The following is an 8,850-nucleotide window of genomic DNA, read 5'->3' on the forward strand; positions in this document are numbered from 1 at the left end:
AAAAAAATAAGCGAAGCTTGTTGGTGAAAACCCTTCAAGGCGCCACTAGCCGAATGGGGTCTTAAATGCAATTGACCTAAGGAAGCAGCTTAGTTTCAAGGCCATTAACTCAACAACAATGGGTAGAAAGTTCGGATGAAAAGATCAAGCTGCTTAATCCGAAATACATGGCATAATCATTAGTGTTGACTGTCATTTTTAGATGAATTTTTTGTTTCTTTGTCTCAAAAGGGGACATTCATTTCTTTTCTTTCTTCTCTTTATTTTTATTTGATCTTTCTTGAGTCAGTTATCCAAACAAAAATTGTTATTTTTTTTGCGTTTTTTGTCTTTGAGTCAAGTCCGTGTCAAAATAAGTGAGAAAAGATTTCAAAACTGGCTACCAACTTCTTTAATTGCACAAATCAAGAAAAAAGCTATCACATGAAAGAGACATGATTTTGAGCCAAAAAAGGTCAAGTAGAAAGTTTTGTTAATAGAGAAGTAAGGGAACTCATGGAAATACCAAGGTTCAAAGGGTTTATCTGAGAAGCATGGCAAAGAAGAGATATTGTGTTTGTTTTAGTCACTCTTAATAATCTGAGTTCGGGTCAATGATTCAGCAATTCAATGATATATGCTAATGGTTGGAAGCAAGGTTAATGTGACGAGGGAAAAAGCGATCGCCAAGAAAGCTAAAGCCACAAACAAGCCACCATGTTTTAAACTCACAAGTTTTCCTTCATGAAATAGTAAACATATTACCTTCAAATCAAGGACTTTATAGCATAAATATCAAGGGATGCAATGCCTCACTTCTACAAATACAGGAAGCAAAGTTATTGCACAGGTTTTATAATCAAATCATGGTAAAAAATCATCATCCTATATCCCTCGGAGACACACTTTCTTGATTTGGCAATTCAAGCAGCATTGGTAAGGAGACGCACTTTCATGGTTTGGTAATTCAAGCGACATTGGTAAGGAGACGTACTTTCTTATTTTGGTAATTCAAGAGGCATTGGTAAGGAGACACACTTCCTTTTTTTGGTAATTCAAGAGACATTGGTAAGGAGACACATTTTCTTGGTTTGGTAATTCAAGCGGTATTTGGAAGGAGACACATTTCCTTGTTTGGACAACTCAAGAAACATTTGTAAGGAGACACATTTTATTGTTTGGGAAATTCAAGCAACATTTGTAAGGAGACGCACTTCCTTGTTTGGACAATTCAAGCAACATTTGTAAAGAGACGCATTTCCTTGTTTGGGTAATTCAAGAAGCATTGGTAAGGAGACACACTTCCTTATTTTGGTAATTTAAGCAGCATTGGTAATGAGACGCACTTCCTTATTTTGGTAATTCAAGAAGCATTGGTAAGGAGAGATACTTTCCTATTTGGGTATTTCTAGCAACATTTGTAAGGAGACACACTTCCTTGTTTGGGTAATTTAAGCAGCATTGGTAAGGAGATACACTTTCTTGTTTTGGTAATTTAAGCGACATTGGTAAGGAGACGCACTTCCTTATTTTGGTAATTCAAGAGGCATTTGTAAGGAGACGCACTTTTTTATTTGGGTATTTCTAGCAACATTTGTAACGAGACACATTTTTTTGTTTAGGTAATTCAAGCAGCATTTGTAAGGAGACACACTTTCTTGATTGGGTAAATCAACTGGCATTTGTAAGGAGATGTACTTCCTTGTTTTGGTAATTCAAGCAACATCTGTAAGGAGACGCACTTCCTTGTTTGGGTAATTCAAGCAACATCTGTAAGGAGACACATTTTCTTGTTTGGGTAATTCAAGAGGCATTTGTAAGAAGACGCACTTCCTTGTTTTGATAACTCAAGCAACATTGGATCCCACCATAAGCACAAGACTAATAAATGAAAAGTCAAGAAACAAGGTGAAACAATTAAAATCCAAGAAACAAATTGAAATTGCAAGTCAGGAGCCCGCCTCAAGAATAGGGTGATGAAACTCAAGTCAGGAGTCCAAAAGCAGCTGCATAGATAGGATTTTTTTTGTAATTCCATTTATGTTTTAACATTGTAATCTTCATTTTGATGTAATAACAGAGTCGTGGACCGAAACCTCGAAGGGACCTCTATCAACTCTCCAACTCGATTGTCCTTCTTTCTTTTATTTCTTCCATTGAATAATGGTCGGGTTAAAATTCTGTCTCGTTGTCTACTTCTTTGTATGAAAAAACTTTATGTTTACATGAAAAGAAAGGCATAATGTAGACACGTAATTTTGTCCCTCCTAGAAAGCATTTTTTCCATTTTTTACCTTATCCTACCGTGTACCCTCAACCATATAATCATACCCTACAAAAATACAAAAATAATAAACTCCCTAACAAATTAAATCTCAAATATTCCCTTATCCCAACAAACCTTATCCTAACCAACTCCTTATTCACCACCCCACACCCCCTACCATACCCCACTACCCACACTACCTAACAGTTATACGTCACACAAAGGGAAAGATTGATCACACACTCCTCACGGCCTCTCACTCTCACAGATAATATATATACACAAAAGAGGGGGCATGTACAGGGGATTCCATTTTTGTCCCACAGAACACACACTCTCCAATTGTTTCTTTTTCTTCTTCACGGACACACAATCACAAGGGACTCCTCATAACGATTCTCTCTATAAACAGATAAACCTCATTGAAATACTCATAAAGCAGGGATTAGGCAGTGACTCCATTTTTCTTTTCTAAACAACGCACATTACACATACACTCATAGAACAACAATACACCATCACAAAAAAGGCACCTCATATAGATACAAAATATAGAGGGGAAGGGATAGGACTCCATGCTCCTTTTTCATTTTTGAATAACGAAAAACACACAGATATCCACACTAGAGAACATACCAAATTCATCTTCTTCTTCACACACACTCACCTCACCAAGAATGCACAGACACACATATTTTCAATCAAGAAAGAGAGTGAAATTGAGTGAGAGGAACAAATAGTGAGATGAGGGAGATAGAGAATTGAGAGATAGAGGCGAGAGAAATAATCGTGAGAGAGAACTGAGGGAGGTAGAAAAAGAGATCTGCGAGAGAAAGAGATTCACGATTGAGAAAATTTGGGTAAAGACCAGGTGGGCATCAAATTTCCCAGCTTCTTGACTGTTTTTCCGGTGATCCATTTCGGCGGAATTGTTTACAGGTCAATTTTTGTCGAGTTCAAACTTTGAAATTCTAAAATATTATCTACCAGTCTCGGTTTGTTCATATTTTATTATTGGTATTCATTTATTCTTCATCAAAGTGCTATTGCGAGTCAGGTTTCGAGTCTGTTGCAGTTCAAACTAATTAGGGAGTTGAGGTTTGACATTCTTCGGTGTTTCAAAGCATCTTTTATTATCTTCTTAAGTTAATCAAAAGCATTTGGAAGGTCCAATTCTATCCTCTCTCTTTAATTTTACGTAATCATGAATGATTTTGTGTGTTTGGTATGTTTGAATTTTGATTATGTATTGGTGAATGTTGGATTTGAACGTTGAAAGTTTGAATTGATAATCGAAGCAAGTGTTAATCATTGGTTAATGGATTTGGGAGATCGAAATTTGATAAAAGAAGAATAAATTAGTTGTTTTGATTCACTTTTCTTATTACTTTTGCGTCTAATTGTCAATTTTGCGATAGTATCATGCTAGGTCGAACGGGGTAGGCAAATAATAGATTTGGGTAGGTAAATTTAGAACTTGTGGATTTATTGAATGTTGAAAATGTGTGTACAGTGGCTTGGTTTTTATAGTTTTTTTTTGGATCAATTGGGCTCATTTGGTCGGGGAATGCCCCGAAGGAGATTGTATTTATTCACTGGGGAATGCCCCGACGTATCATATTTTCGAAGGAGGTTCGTGATCAAGACCCGAGGCGTCGAGTAAATCATGGGAGCGCAATTCAAGATTAGTGTAGGTTAGAATAGGATTTATTTTTTGCATTTTTTTATTTTGGACTGTATAATTGGACTGAACACTAAATTTTGGATTTATTTTATTTCATGTATTTGATTGATTGTTTTATGTGTTTTGTGTGGTTTATACATTTGTAATATCAAATTATCCAATACACTCCATCAAGCAACCATGGTCAAACTACGGAATCGAGGGATGCCTAACACCTTTCTCTCGGTCAACAGAATTCCTTAGCCGCAATCTCTGTTCGTAAACCAATTTTAAAGAGTCAAAATCGTTTTGAAAAAAGATATCCAAGGGTAACTTGGCACACTCGATTTATGCCAAGTGGCGACTCTGAGTTAATTGCAAAACGAATCCTTTTCGAGAAAAATCTTATTTTTTGTCACTTTAATAATAAGAACCCTTTCGAACCTTAAAATGAATCTTTTTTGAAGTTAAAAATAGGGGGTGTGACAATGACTATCTTGTGCAGCTTCAAGTTCAGAATTTATCTCAGCTAATTCATTTTTTTTTCTTATCATTTGTTTTTTGCAATGAGTGTTAGCCCTCCTTATTGAACCAGGTAGATGTAGCACCCCATACTTTCAGACTTGAACATAAATTGTCATTTCTACTTGTACACATTCTAAAAACCATAAATCTATTGTGAATATAGTGTGAACTTTGTGGTGTATAAATCTAGTTGAGCATGAATTGAGATCATAGAGGTCCCCTAACTCAAGGAAGAGTTGAAAGCTTTTCCATCGATTGAGTTTTAGTAAGTGTCAAAACTTGGATCAACTTAAATCGGTCATAACTCTTTGTATACAACGATTTAGAGAGCCTACTATCTATCAAATGGAATATCTTTAAATTAGCTTTCCAACGATACCAATTTCGCAAAAATATGACACCTGAGGAAGAAGTTATAGCTTTGCAAAGTGGAGTGTGTTATTCAGCATAAGATGTACGATGCACACCCTAACTTATGCCATAAGGTATACGAAGCACAACCTAATGTGTGCGATAAAGAGTGGGTCGCACAACCTATATTATGCGATAAGGTGTGTGCCACATACATTATTACTCAAGGTACTTAAACACTATTTTTTGGGCAAAATGGTCCTTTTCCCACCCTTATTTAGCCATACATACAAAATTCAGTCCCCAAATATCCCAAAATACACCTTCATTCATCAAAATTGCTCAAGAACTCTCCTTAGGGTTTCAAAATAAAAACTCAAGCAACTCAAGATTCAACCGTGGGTTTTTCAAACTAATTGCATATTTGGAATCCCCAGAACGTAGGCTTTAAGAAGCACCTATCATTTTCGCATATAGAGGTACGTGGGGTTATCCTAAAATTTCATGGGCCTTTAGATTCATGTTTTACAATGGGGGTTTTGAAACTACGAATATAATCATGTTTTGAACGTTTCTATAATATTGATTTGATCTTTAGGCCTATTTCTGAAGTGATTTAATATATTATATATGTATACGCATGTGTTTCGAAAAGGTGTTGATTTGAGAGCATGAATTATATGGAATCCCTCTCTTGATGTGAATTTGTTTTAAATGTTCATATGATGTAAATTTTTTGAAAACATCTTGAAAAGCATGACATGAAATATTTTGAGAATTGATATGATTTTGACTTGAAAACGAGAGGGTTGTTTGTGTTGAAACATGTTGAATGCAATGGTTGAATAATAAGAATGATGTGATATTGATGGCTTGCAAGTCGGGTATGACGATACCTTATAGAATATGATATGTGATTTAATCAGATGAAATTTGAATGCATTGATTTTATATGAGATAGGTGGATTCCCGAAGAAGGCATTTGGGTGTAAGGGCTCATCGCTGGAAACCATGTTTGATGACATGAGACTTTGGTACCCTACTTTGTGATCTTGTGAACCTAACTTTATGTCATTCCCAAGTTGGAACTATGGTTAGGAGCCCTGCTTTGTGATCTTGTACACTACCATTGGGTTGAGACACCCTGCTGTGTGATCTTGTGCGTCTTTCCCTTACTTATACTCTAATCTCGGAGGCAATCGAGGTTTGATAGTTGGTGTAAATGTGATATGTAGGGTATTCCACCTAGCTCAACTGCATTACATTGTTGTTGAAAACAATTACATTATGCCCACATGTTTTCAAATGATTTGATATGAAACTGCTTTAAAATGACTCTCAACTATATTTTGTAAAAATATTATGTTTTGTTTTGATATCACTGCGTACCAGTACTTTTGTATTGACTCCCTTCCCTTCCAGGTTCGGAGGCATAGTCTAGGGGTTCAGAAAATCTGTAGATTCCTCAGACAGATTTGCAAAGTCACTTGGTGAGCCTTCTATATTTCGGAAGGCCTGATATCTGGCAGTTTCATTTATCATTTATTAGTTTTGGGTCTACTGGGGGCCTTGTCCCAGTTTCCATATAGATATTTGTTTCAGTCATATAGTAGATATTTCACAGATGATATAGAGATATTGTGTTGATATTATGGGACCTTATTCCCCACTATTGCTTTCGTATGATTCTTGACCCTGTTTTCGTAATATTATTTATCTTCTGCATTTCTTTATCATATGAATTATGTGCATGATTACCAGATAGATAGGGGTATTTTAGGCCTTTATAGTTTAGGATACTCATCACGGCCAGGGCACTAGTTCGGGTCGTAACAAACTTGGTATCAGAGAGCGGTTCATGGGCACAGGGTGTCTGCGAAATTGCATCGGATAGAGTCTTATTTATGGGTGTGTAGCGCGACACACTTATAAGAAGGAGGCTACTAGGCGTTTAGGAAATGTTTCCCTTCTTTTTGATTTAGTTCGTGCTTTAGAGTCTGAACTGTTCCCTAATCAATAATCTCTTGCATTTCAGAAACACAGTTATTCCTCCCCGTTGCAACATTAATCAGAATGCTCAGACAGATGAGGTACGTCCCACCCATGGGATGCGGACCCATAACAGAGTTCCCACTTCAGAGGCTGTCCCTACTCCAGGATTCCCTCTATTCCCGACCAGTCCACCTCAGGATCCACAGACAAATGTTAACCATCCCCCAACTAATCAGAGAGATATTTCAAACACAGAGTTCCGGCAGTCTATTCATATATTGACACAGTTGGTGGCTGCACAGACTCAGTGGTCAGAGGATACCGGGTCTGTATCTGCTACTTCTGGAGCTACTCAGGTGAGCCAATTCATGAGAATGAATCCTCCCAAATTCACAGGTACTAAGGTGGAAGAGGATCCGTAGGACTTTGTAGATGAAATGGAAAAGATTTTCAAAGTGATGCATGTTGATGAGGTAGAAGGGGTAGAATTGGCAGCTTACCAGCTGAAAGAGGTGGCTAATCAGAGGTATAATGATTGGGAAGATGCGAAGGGTGATAATGCTGAGCCCAGAGTTTGGGGCGAGTTTGTTGAAGATTTCCTTGATAGGTTCTTTTCTCTGGAGCTGAGGGAAGCTAAAGTAGAAGAGTTCATGAACCTCAAGTAGGGTAAGATGAGCGTGCAGGAGTACACTTTGAAATTCAACCAGCTGGCCCGTTATGCTCCTAAGATGACGGTAGTATGACGGACCGAATGAGAAAGTTTGCATCCACCCTTTCAGATGATTTGGTACTTGAATGCCAGGGAGCTATGTTGAATAAGGAGTTGGACTTTGCTAGGATGACTGTTCATATACAATAGGTAGAGGAGAAAAAGAAGAAGATTTCTGAGGTTAGGGAGCTAGAAAGATACGCAAAAAGAGCAAGATCTGCCGACCAGGGTCACATCCTACCTCAAAGCGGTAGGTGGGAAAATAAATTGCAGAAGAAGAAGAATTAAGGTAATGCACAGTATGCTGCCAGCACCCAGACCACCAGCAGACAGATGATCTCAGAGTTTTCAGACTCATCACGGATCCAGAGCCCCAGATACTCAGTCACAGGGCAATATGGCCCAGCAGCGTCGTACTCATCCACCGTACAAGACTTATGGAAAGAATCACCCAGGGAGGTGTTATTTTGAGGGGATAAATTGTTATACTTGTGGCAAAGTGGGTCACTTTCAGAAAGATTTCCCTTCTGCTGGAGAAAATGTGGGGAGGAGGGGGGAGCGGGGGGGGGGAGAGGGGGGAGACTAAGCCCCAAGCCGCGTCCATAGCTCCTCCTCTTAAGGGTGCCCCTTCAATCGCTGGGAGCGGTCGTAACTAGTTATATTCTTTGACTAACTGTTAGGAGGCAGAAGCTTCACCAGATATTATCACCGGTATGTTACAAATCTTTTTTTCATGATGTTTATATATTGCTTGATCCTAGGTCTACTTTATATTATGTGACCCCCTATGTGGCTATTGGTTTTGGGTTTGAGCCCGAAGTTATTAAAGAAACCTTCACTGTTTCCACTCATGTAGGTGATTCTATTATTGCTAAAAGGGTTTATAGAAATTCTGTTGTGTCTATTCTTAGTAGGGATACTATGGTAGATGCTATAGAACTTGACACGGTAGATTTTGATGCCATCCTTGGGATGGACTGGCTCCATTCATGCTATGCCATACTTGATTGCAGAACCCTAAAGGTTACTTTTTCTTTCTCGAATGAGAAACTAATTGTATGGGCAGGGAGTTTTGTGGAACCTAGAGGTCACTTTATCTGTTATCTTAGAGCCCAAAAACTCATCTCCAAAGGTTGTATGTACCATCTAATCCGAGTAAAAGATTCAAGAGTTGAAAAATCTTCCTCTTCAGTCAGTCCCTGTAGTGAATGAGTTTCTAGAAGTCTTTCCTGAAGATCTCCCAAGGATACCTCCTAATAGGGAGATAGATTTTGGCATTGATGTGATGCCAGACACTCATTCTATTTCCATTCCGCTATATAGAATGGCTCCCGCGGAACTAAAGGAGTTAAAAGAACAGCTTAC

Source organism: Capsicum annuum, chromosome 5 (assembly GCF_002878395.1).
Source record: "Capsicum annuum cultivar UCD-10X-F1 chromosome 5, UCD10Xv1.1, whole genome shotgun sequence".
Classification (NCBI taxonomy): Eukaryota; Viridiplantae; Streptophyta; class Magnoliopsida; order Solanales; family Solanaceae; genus Capsicum; species Capsicum annuum.